Raw genomic sequence first — 12,265 nt, 5'->3', positions numbered from 1 at the left:
GTATTAATGGAACTTCCTATATTCTCCAAGGATACAGAGGGAGAAAGAACCCAGAATTCATCAGTCCTTCAACCTGCCTCTGGGTATGATCCAGTCAGTAGCAAAGAAAGTAAACAAGTTTGAGCAGTCAGAATATGACCTAGAAAACAGGTCAGATCAGTCTGCTGAAGAGCACAAAATATAGTACATAAGTTTAAAATAGTTCTATCAAAAATATCCTGAGCCATCAGAGATGGCTTCCCAGTAAAGAAAGAGGCAAAATGAACCCTTTTATAAAATTTCTAGACAAAATATACATGGAGTATGATGATTATTACTTAGTTCTCTCAGTTGCATTTGTATTCATGAGAGAAAATACAGCTAAATTGGTTACTGCGATTGCTAATCTTAACAGCAAATATTGTTGCTGAGGTGCTCATATTGCTTCATTCCCACAGTCCAAAATGGATTAGGCACATGTGCTTAAACGCCAGAGCACTCTCAGCCTAGGCAAGATTCTAGCTGAAAGACAATTCAGTCCATTAGATAAGTGGTTCACTCCAACTATTTTAGTAGAAATGCCAGACTCACTAGAGACCATTTCCAATCCTCATAAGGCAAACCCCTTAAAATATTATTATTTTCAAAAAAATAAAAAATAAAAAAAATAAAATAAAATATTATTATTTTCATTTTTTAAAGAAAATAAACAGTTACTCAAAGAGGTAACTTAGAAATAATTGTATCCACAACCTCCTACTTTTGTACATGGTCACATAGCAGTTTGAATTCATATCATAAACATCCCTCCTACCTAATTCTGATGATGTGAGAATAAAGCAAGATACCAAGTAAAAACACTTAGAAAATTAAACTTCTCTAAGCCCTTGAGAAACATTATTATGTACAAACTTTTCTTGGATGAGAATAGACATTAAAATCTTGGCCATGTGCAAAATTGTTCTTAATTTAGGAAGTTGTTCAACCCTGTTTTTAGCCCCAGGATTCTATGCTTCTAAGTATGAAGAAGAAAATGAAATATAGTCATGCAAGAGGCTATTTCTTTAATTTTGTGGATTGTCACATTCATTCAGCATGAAATTTTCTACAGAAACTTAATTTTGGAAAGTTCCAAACTTAATTAGATCTTGCAATTTTGTGATCTTCATTATAATTATCAAATTCTGAAGAGCTAATATAGGATCAACCTCTGGGCTGCAGAATAACCAATCTATTCATACCTCCATGCTGTCCTGAATTAGAACTGGGGACTTCTGAACTCCAGGGCACCAGTCAAGCAAATATAGTTGACAATTTTAATACACAACTGAGCCTGATCAAACCAAGATGAGTACAAGACATGTAAACTAATCCAATAAAGTTTATCAATATACATGGGCAATTCAGATGAGACATACACTACTGTAGCAAGTCTAATTAAGAGTATTTCTATGATAAACTGAAATTCTATCCTCTGCTATCATGCAATTATTCATTTGATTCTATTGTTGCTAGAACAATGAGCAGTGAACATTGTCCTTATAAGTGTTCCTTTTTCTTGCTACCTGCAATTTAACCAAATAATGCATACCCCCTTTTAATATTTCAAAAGATGCTTCTATATTCAGAAATTTTCTTAATTTAGATTCTGTAAAAGAGGTAAATTTTAAATCACTTGTGCATTTTATGAGAGATAGCTGCAGATACTTTTTTTTTTGGTTTTTGAGTCACACCCCTCAGCAATCAGGGGTTACTCCTGGCTCTGTGCTCCGAAATCACTCCCGGCAGACTCTGGGAACCATATAGGATACCAGAATTCAAATCACGATTTGTCCTGGATCAGCTGCTTGCAAAAGGAACACTCTACTGCTGTGTTATCTCTCTGGCACCTGCAGGTGCTGTACAAGAAAATTTATAATTTTCTAAATTTATTATTGCACATTAATAAAAGCTTAAATCCAATTGTGAAATTTTTTAAGGTGGAGGGAAACCTGATATAATTAAAAATTTACTTTTCTCTGTAAAAAAAAATCAACTTTACGAGCTGGAACAATAGCACAGTGGGTAGAGCATTTTCCTTGCACATGGCAAACCTGGGATCTACCCTGGTTCAATCCTTGGGTATTGCTTCCAGAAGCAATTTCTGAGCACAGAGGAAGGAGCAACTCCTTAGTGCCACTGGATGTGGCCCAAGAAACAAACAAAAAAAAATCAAATTGAAAAGGCTATAGTTAAGCCTGTCAAATAAATTGCTGAGTAGCATATGTATTTAAAAAATTATAATTGTAAACAAATGACACAGTTACTTTTTATATTATTGAACTAAACAAGTCAAGCTAAAAACAGTCTATTGGTATCTTATCCCTTTGACTGATAGGCAGGAGAGGAAACTAGAAATCTCTCACAGAATAGGGTCATGGCACTGTTCACTGTGTATTGAAAGAGGGCTAGAGAACAAAAAGCTATGCCTGAATTGTTACTTGATTCAATGCAACAAGTACAGTTTATGTTGCTTGCAATTGTCTCCTAACTGTTGATAACCTTCTTGTTTGGAAGAATTAGTTTTATAAAAAACAAAAGAGAGAAATAATGAAAGTGGTTTGCTAGGAAATTTTTTTTTTTAGATACTGAGTACAAGTAGTATTATCCAAGCCTCAGATTCAAGTTAAGGAATGTCCTTATTTTCTCATATAAAATTATCTGAATATACCACCTTAACAAGTGGTTGCTTGGAAAGAGATAAAGTATCTTTGGCTTGATCATTGATACTATTAAAATATCAAAATTATTATTTTCTTTAGTGAAAACTAAAGGCAGAAATAAAAATTCTTCTAGCTTTGAGAGAAATTTGATTTGGAAAACCAGCATAATTAAGCACAGTTCATTTGTCTTACAAGATTCCGGTCACAAATTTAATTCTTGATGCTGCCCACACGTTTTAAGCCCTGTCCCAATGTCTGTGCTCTCTTTTCCTGGCAGCTCTGCTGCCTATAGCTTTCAGCAGCAAGCAATTCACACATCACAGTCAGGTGTGCGCATATGCAGAAGGCTGTGATCCCTGGGAGCACCATAACTAAACATGTGATCATTAAGGCTAGGTGTGTGTGTGTGTGTGTGTGTGTGTGTGTGTGTGTGTGTGTGTGTGTGTGTGTGTGTGAGAGAGAGAGGGGGGGGGGCGCTGAGGTCACTGCAATACAAGTAAAGGGGGGGGCAGAAAAGGGGAAAAGAACAGAAATTTACTTACTTTGATCAAAAGTTGATTGAGTAAAAGTGGAAGAACAACCCTAAGTGGAACCTAAACAGATTTCTAACGTGTCAACCAGGCATTTCACCTCTAACAAACATGAAGACCCAATTAGAGAATACACCTGAGTCAATAGGGGAACATTTTGTTAGAAGGAAATATTGGAGTTGAGTAAAGCATCTATTTGGGCTTTGAAGTGACCACAAATTAATGCTAAACATTAGCTACAATGAGAGATTGGAGAGAAAGTACAATGGGTAAGACACTAGCCTTGCACACAGCCAATCCGTGTCCAATCCTTGGCATCCTATATGGTCCCCTGACCATTGTCAGGAATGATCTCTAAATGCAGAGCCAAGAATAATCCCTGAGCATTGGCATGTGTGGTTCAACCCACCCCCGCCCATTTTTTCTTTTAATTTCAATGAATAATTATAGTCTGATTTATCAATAATTCCAAACTAGGTTTTCTAGTCAGACATTATTTTCACTTGAGCAAATTACAAAAGAACTCTAATCTATTAGACCAGGACTTTTTTTTTTATCTAGAATAAATTTCTTCCAAAGTATGACTTTCAGGATATAATTCAAATGCTTCTCAAAGTATGTGCCTTCCATCCATTTAACAGTGTTTTACTCTTTTCATAAATAGGATGTGAAGACAATTGTATTCAGACAAACAGATCTGTTTTCAATTTCAGAAACTGCACTTATATTTGCAGTCTTGCTGCAAAAAATGTTTCTTCCATTTCTTTTGTATATCCAAATCTATTTAATTTTATACTTCACTTAAAGATTCTACTTCCTTACAGAAAACTCTCAGGACCAACTAAGCATAAATTCCTTCTTTTCCCTTACATCAGTAATTTATTTATACAATATACATGATAATATCTAGGTATCCATTGCACATTTAGGCTTTTGGGCTGTCAGTTATGGCTATTAGTTTTGGACTGTCATTAATTCTTAATCTTATTTTGTTTCCAATATAAAAATTGTAAGCATAAGGAAAAGGACAACCATTTTTTCACGGTTTTTAAATCACTGAGTTCATTTCCTAATATAAACATTATTAGGTAATATGAATAAAATATATTAGAGACTATGGCATTGATGTACAAAGTTACTACATTCCACTAGTACCAACGTACCCATAATTCTCTACCTCTAGGTTCTTATGTTAGTTTTGTAATCCACTGCTACTGGTTTGGCATTGCCTGATACTTTTTTTAACCTTTGTTATGTTTCTATTATGAATATAATGTTATGTCATTATATCCTATTAATGAGTGAGATTATCTCAATTTGATTTTCTCCTTTTGACTGATTTTATTTTACATGACACTAATTTCTTGGACATCAGAGAATGTTACATAGATTTGATTGACTTTGATTTGAAATAAAGAAAAGGGCAACTGAATCACACTCCTTTAAAGAATGATAAGACAATACATACCATGGATTGGCTCATCCGGATTTTTTTTGTAAGATCTTTTAATAAACAATTTCTAATATTTATTACAGTCTACTTTTATAAACTTTTGGTAGCCCCCAATATCCTATAAGCAAAAATTAAGATGTTACCCTATATTTCTTTTTCAGCAAATTGCAGAACAAGCACTGAAATTCAGTCTGGATTTTTTAATTGATTAAGATACTATGACTTATTGTAAATTTTGTTAATGATATACATATTTCAACACTACATCACCAGTGCACTCACCTCCCTCCACACCTTCCTTCAACAGTGTATCACACTTACATGCACAAATTCAGTTTTTGGATCAGTTCTCTAAGAACTGAATAATTCTTTTTTTTTTTTTAATTTTTATTTTGATCACAGTGCTTACATATTGTTGACAATGATATTTTAGGTACATATTTACATAAGATCAGGGGGGATTCCCATCACCAAATTGTCCTTCCTACACCTCCGTTTTTGTCCTACCACCCATATCCTCTTCCCTCACCCCCAGGGTAGCTAGAATATGTGGTCTCCTCTGTATCTAGCCTACTGCATAGTAGTCTTGCACCTGTTTGGTCCTGGTGTCTCCCTTGTTTCCCCCTCTAATTGGGGGGGGGCAGGACTAGCTAGTTCAAGTTACGTGGTTTTGTTTGAAGGAGAGAAAAGTAATAAACTGGGGCAAAAGTCTAATACGCCGAAAATAAGCAGAATTCTTCTAGAGGCTCTCGACATCGGTCTGAGAAACGAAGGAGAGAAAAAAGGTGAAACATTCCACCCATACCAAAAGAAGTGTCAAATATCCAGTGAGGACTCCAACAATAAACACAAGCACCAAAAAAAAAAAACCCACAAAAAACAAAAAAACCCACAAAAACAAACACAAAACAAAACAAAACAAGCAAACAAACAAAAAAAAAAAAACGCCATGGTCTTGATATAAGAAACATGGCATAGCATACAAAGAAAGAACAGAAAGGAAGAGAAAGCATAAGTATAACTGGGGACAACTTCAATTATCACACCCAAACAGAGAAATTGACCAAAAATAGATAGATAAATAAAAATAATAATAATAATAATAATAAATGAAAATAAAATAATATATATTAAAAAAAATAAATAATGTTTTGTGCTTTTTGTTTTTTTCCCTCCTGCCCAGGCACAGTAAATATTGGGGTCATTCGAAAAGGAATTCACTTGGCCTAACAGAGTCTATAGTTGATCCCATGACAAGAACTGAATAATCCTTAAAACTCAGAAGAATGCTTATGGCTGAAGAGATGTGTAGAGACGAGGCTGCTTGCCTTGCATGGACTTGAAAAACATCTTAATATTTATTTTTATTTGTTTTGGGGGGGCCATACCTGGTGATGCACAGGGGTTACTCCTGGCTCTGCACTCAAAAATTGCTCCTGGCAGGCTCAGGGAACCATTTGAGATGCAGGGGAAAGAACTCAGATTCATCCCGGGTTGGCCACATGCAAGGCAAACACCCTACTGCTGTGCTATCCACTCAGGCCCCTGCATCTTAATGTTTAATATAGAAATACATCTTAATATTATACAGAAAAAGTCCAACTGTCCAGCTATTTCTAGTCTTTTACCTTCTTATACCTCCTTATCTAAGATTGTAATGGAATGTATAAATTTTAGAAAATTTAAAGCACCAATTGTTAATATTTCTTTAGGGTATTAAATTAAAATTACTTAAAGATTTAAAAAATAAGAAAAACAACTTTTTGAGTTGAATACATACTAAAAATAAGGTGCTTCTATCTAATGCATTTTATTCAAAACTACACACACATCAAAATATTGTGGTTAAATTATAATGACTAAATATTTTATTATTATTTTTGAAAATGTAAAAGCATTTTATATAATCAAGAAGTATGCATTGAAAAGATGTAAGACATTAAACTGATTTTCAAAGTAGCTGTTTTTCTTCATACATAACAATATAGTACTATGAACAAAATTAAAAATAGAAAGAGCCTATAATTCAGAATAACTTATTAAGTGATATACTGGAATACAACTTTATCATTATATATCATTATTTGTAATGTTTTAATTTTAATATTTTAATTTCTTAATAAATGGAGAATTTTTTTTTGGTTTTTGGGCCACAACTGGTGATGCTCAAGGATTATCCCTGGATATGGGCTCAGAAATCGCTCCTGGTTTGGGAGACCATATGGGATGCTGGGAGATCAAACCGCAGTCCGTCCTAGGTCAGCCACTTGCAAGACAAACACCCTACCACTGAGCCACCACTCTGACTCCAATAAATGGAAAATTTTAAGAGATTTATCAAGAGTTCCCAATACTTCAGAAACTTGGTCAGAAAGCATTTTGTTTCTCTAAAGATCCAAATGAAGGTAGGTTATATCAGGAATAACCAGGTGAAGGCAAACAAAGTATTGTTCTTCAGTCCCACTCAAAGCATCCAAGAAGACACAAAGAATAATGATTGCACGTTAATAAGTTTTGCTTTAAAAAACTCATAAATATTGGGTAAAGCTGAGGACTAAGTTCTTAAGTTTTCCAAGGTCAGTGATTTCCAAATGGGACAAGAAAAGTATGGCATATTAAATCACCTGGAGATATTGGAAACATTTTGCCAGGCTATTCTTTGTTCTTCAGAGATTTTGGTAGACCCACCACCCTGCCAATAGCTTTTCATCAGTGACTATTTATTGTCATAGGGATTCACTATTCTAAGCCCTCTGGTATGTTAGAGATGTAAAAAATAAAACTGATAATTACTAGTCTAGTCATTGGGGAAATGTGTAGGCAGATAGGTGGTATGGGAGGTAGTATGGGGTCTGCAGAAAATGTTCCTGACTGAAATAGGTCTATATCTTTAGACCATTCCCTATGAAGAAAAAATTGGCAAAGATTAACAGAACACCAGGTCTAGGATGAGAGGATTTAGGCAAGTATCAGTTTCCAGCAGTTTGTTTCTTGGAAGCAAAAGGTTTTAGTAAAACACTAAGATTAAAGTTTTCTCTTCAGGATCAGGGCATTTAATTCCCAAATTACTAAATGTGGGAAAGGTGCCCTATATTTCTGGACATGATTTTTAGAGAATTAGATGTAATGGATTCCATAAATTAGAGAAAGCTGAGAAGGCTTGGGAGAGGAAGAAACTTAGAGATAAGCAATATAAAGACTTAATTATGACTCATCACAGGATAAATCACACAAAAATCTATTGACAGTAAGACATTATTGCAAAAATATATGTTCAGCAAGAGAATAATGCTTGCTATCAATGTTTCTATGTGAAAGTTTCCTTGAGGTACTAATCACTGAAAAAAATGTAAGCCAAAATGGAAATAGTTATCAGAATTCAAAAGGAAAAGGAAAATTATTCTTTACGGACAATTTTGTTTACTGCACTGAAAGTCAAAGATATTACAGAGATAAATGAACTAATGAAAGAATTCAATAATGATACTAAATACAAGATAAATACACAAAGAACATCTGTGTTCCTGAATATCACAACAATAAAATGGGAAAATAACAATAAACAATGTTACATTCATGAGAGATACAATAAACATAAACTAGACAGGGGAATTTTTACAACAAAAATAGATGAATTTATATAATTTATATTATGAAATTATATAAACCTCAAAATACACCAGAATTGAGCTATCTACACAGATTATCACAGACATGTCAATTATTCCCAAATTAAGCTCAAAATTTAAGTTATAATTTCAGAGTCCCTAAAGAGCTCAGAGAAAAAAAGAGAAGAATATTAAATTGAAAAGTTAAGAATTCATTTAACCATGTACGTACTTAACACAAAGCCATGGTCTTTTACTAAGATAGTTCTGGCAGAGATTGAATAAACCAGAAGCACAGAAACTACCCCAAAACAAATTTTACTATATTAAACTTTCTAAAATGCACATCCAATACATCTTTGAAATGTAAACTTAGCTTGAAATAACAAATGTAAATTTAAATTAAAGTGTAATTGGATTAAACTAAATGAAACTTAAGCAAATAAATTATATCCTTATCAGAAGTGTGTCTGAGGAATGGAGTTACACAAGGTAGATAGAAAGTCTAGTAATGTTGAAATAGATATGGGAATATCCAAGAGCAAGACATCAACTTTGTTGGTACCACCAAAAACTGATAAAGCAAGGTAATGTCCTCCCTTAAAGTCTTAAAGGCAGGCATGGTTCTGCCACCATCTGTTTTAGAGTTTGTCATACCCAGAACTGATAAAACAATGCATTTATTTTGTCTAAGCCGTACAAGACTTGTCACCTTTGTTCAATTCCAGAGATCACAATTTATTTTTTATTGTCTGTGCTCCAGGAATGTGCTTTTTATATAGAATTCAATGTGAATAATACCCCCTTTAGTTGTGCAGAGCAATAGTTCTATGGAGGGGAGAAGATGCAGTATAAATTATGTGCAAAAGGAAAACATCCAATAAAGTATGCTAAAATAAAGGGGTTTAGTAATATGAAAACATTTAGAACCCGATATTTCTCAATGAAGAATTAATTTTTGATGTGAGGACAATCTAGAGAAAAAAAGAAAATCTTTAATTTCAAAAGAAAATATTAAAATAGCATGGTGACATTGGGCTTAAGAATTGTTTTATAAACAAGCACAAACAATCATACAAATTTAAAGTACTGTTTTGATAAATTTGTATATAACACACTGAAATATTTCTATATGACAATCGACATCATGAACAACATAAAATATAAAAGACATTTGCATTATATATTCCATACGAAAGATGAAAGATTGATAGTCAGAATATTTAAATGACTCCTATAAATCATTGAGAAAAACAAAAAGTTAAAAATATCTAGGCAGATAAGTCATGTAGAAGATAAGCAGTCATATTCATGGAAATATGTTGAATTTTACAGAAAAATTTTAAATTAATATAAGAAAATTTTAAAAAGTAAAATCTGTGTCATAAAATAAAATTCTTTATCATGCCCTGATGATTGAGAGGACAATGAATAAAATCTGATAACACTAATGATTTGCTGGATTCTGAACACATGCAATTTTGACATATTGCCATATGCTTATTAATATCAGTATAACACTATGCAAGGGCATTTGGAAATAACTAGTAATATTTTTCAAATTGCAACCCCCATGTGCCAGCAAATTCTCTTCTAAATGTCTATAATAGAGGACCTAGAACAGAGGCTTAAGAAACACATATTTGTATTCATTATGTATCATTTGTAACAAAAAATACTCGAAAAAATAAAAATGACCATCAATAGATGATTAAATAATGCATGCTTAGATAATTGATATCTATTTATAATTTACGTGAAATTCCATTTACCTGAATATCTACGTGGGAAAAAAATCTATAAATTGTATTGATTTTTCAAAACTCTGTTGTAAACAATACATGTTATTTAGCAACACTGAGTAAAATTTTAATTCTCACCAAATAATACTATGTATTGCAAAAATATGTGTTTTTAAATAAATACATATATTTTGTAGTGTAAAAATGAATTAGAGGCTTGCTTGCTTTGGCAGCTCATATACTAAAATTGAAATGATACAGAGATTATCATGGCCCCTGCACAAAGATGACACGCAAAAGTAAATTAGAAGGATACATACTAATTTTATTAAAAGAATTACTTATTAAGATGATATGGAAATGATGGGCATTTATATAATCAAATATATAATATAATGATTAGATTTTTCAATGTAAAAATGATGGCAGAGTGTTAATATACTTAAGCTCTGGAGTTAATGTGGGCATCTGATATGTACTTTTCTATGTGTTGGTATGTTTAAAATATTTTATAACAGGACTAGAAACCAAAAGGAAAAAAGAGAGAAAGTGGAGTAAGAACAGAGACGGGGAAGGAGATGGACAAGTCTTTGCAATCAGAGAGCCCTACTCACTGTGAACAGCAATGTAGTTTAGTAAAACTTGACTGTGTACTCAGGTAGATTTAATTCTAACTTTGTTCAGCTTGACAAGTTAACAGTTTTAGGGCTTTCTTTACCTATCTAGAAAATGGGTAGATTAAAACTTCACAGAAAGTGTTCTGCAATATATGTGGGAGACAGTATATAAAATGCCCAGTGCAGTTTCCAGCAGATATGCATGCCTCAGACCTTTCATGAATAGGACAGCCCTTTTTCTTCTTTTTAGCCTTTGGAAACAAAAAAATCTATACAGAAGGTGTACTACCTTATCTCAGGTTAGAATTAAATTTCTCTTTCTGAGAGTCCTTTTTTTTCTTTGTTGTTTTGTGGTTCTTTTTTCTCATCTGAGTAGATAGAAATAATTTTGAAAAGAGATTAAATGCTTTTGGTATGGACAAAGATGCAAACTAGAGAGAAAATTGTAGGCCTTCAGTTTCTACTGAAGAATTCATTAAAATGTAGGTGAGTAAGTTCCCATGCTCTGCATTAAAACTCAAGTCACTTATTTAAGGAGATCATGGCACAGGTCCTTTACTCTTGGTTGGTAATAACCTTACTTTGAAGTATTGAATGGAAAACGCAGTAGGGTCAATTGCAGACTCAATGACAGAATTAAAGCACAAAGCTCCCTAATGAGATCTGTGCTTATTCCTTGTGGTTCAAGGAACACTGTGGTTAATAGTTTATAGCCAGCAGGGTCAGGCCCTGGGAAGTAAAGTTAACTTAGGCGTTCCTGAACTGCCTCAGCAACAGCCTGTAGGAAGCTTGACCCTCTTTGTGTTGTGCCACCAACTTCTTGGAATGCAGCCACTGCCTGATATTTATGGTTTCATAAGCATTTGACTCAGGAAAACCCCTGATTCTGGAAAATAGCCATTGGACACTCGTTAATGCAAGAATGGTGAAGGGGGATAAAATTACTCTTAGAAGGAGAGAAAAGAAAATATCCCTGAGGTTAAAAGAGCAACTTTTTAATATTAAAGTTGCAAGGTAAAAGGTGTGATGGTTACCAATGAAATGACAGTAAATACTTGTACAAGACGTACATTTCAAAGTCTTCTATATGTACTTTCACACAGAAACTAAAAACGTAAGGCAAAAACTTAAATGCCATGATTTTTAAGTACAGTTTATATGTATAAAAAGAGAAGTGGTTGTATAAGGCACTTATCAAAATATTGTAATAAAAAGATTTAAGCTCATATAAGCTTCTGTTCCAGCATAAACTCATCTTCCCAGTGATTTTGGACTGAAAGGAGTTTTGAAAGACTCTTTCATCCATTTCTTTTTATTAAAAACAAAAATGAATCTTCAAAACAATCTAGGAAATTGTTTGCTTTATTAATTTAAAATAATGAAGAAACATATTTTTTAAACTTCCTGGGACATAAATAGATTGTTGTCCAATAAATTAAAACTTCATCTTTAATTGATTAACTCCTTTTTAAAGGATTTTTAAATTAAGCTTACAAAATCATATAAGCTCTCTACTAACTGAATCAGAGGTAGTGGTTTTGTACATTTTCCAAACATCCTGTCTCCAAGGTAACCTGTTTTTCTCTGACAGGCTGGAGGAGTTGGAAAGAAGTGAGAAGATGGAAACATGATGA

At 33.2% G+C, this 12,265-nt stretch overlaps 1 non-coding gene across 1 annotated transcript; it reads left to right on the top strand.

The window, feature by feature from the left end:
• The first annotated feature begins 10,235 nt into the window (after window positions 1-10,235).
• LOC126002356 (U6 spliceosomal RNA) lies at window positions 10,236-10,343 on the top strand. Its single transcript, XR_007493089.1, has one exon. It is a non-coding gene; the product is annotated as a U6 spliceosomal RNA (small nuclear RNA).
• The last annotated feature ends 1,922 nt before the right edge of the window (window positions 10,344-12,265 follow it).

The sequence above is a fragment of the Suncus etruscus genome, chromosome 2, assembly GCF_024139225.1.
Source record: "Suncus etruscus isolate mSunEtr1 chromosome 2, mSunEtr1.pri.cur, whole genome shotgun sequence".
NCBI classification, from domain to species: domain Eukaryota; kingdom Metazoa; phylum Chordata; class Mammalia; order Eulipotyphla; family Soricidae; genus Suncus; species Suncus etruscus.
This window is presented reverse-complemented; position numbering and strand designations above follow the sequence as displayed.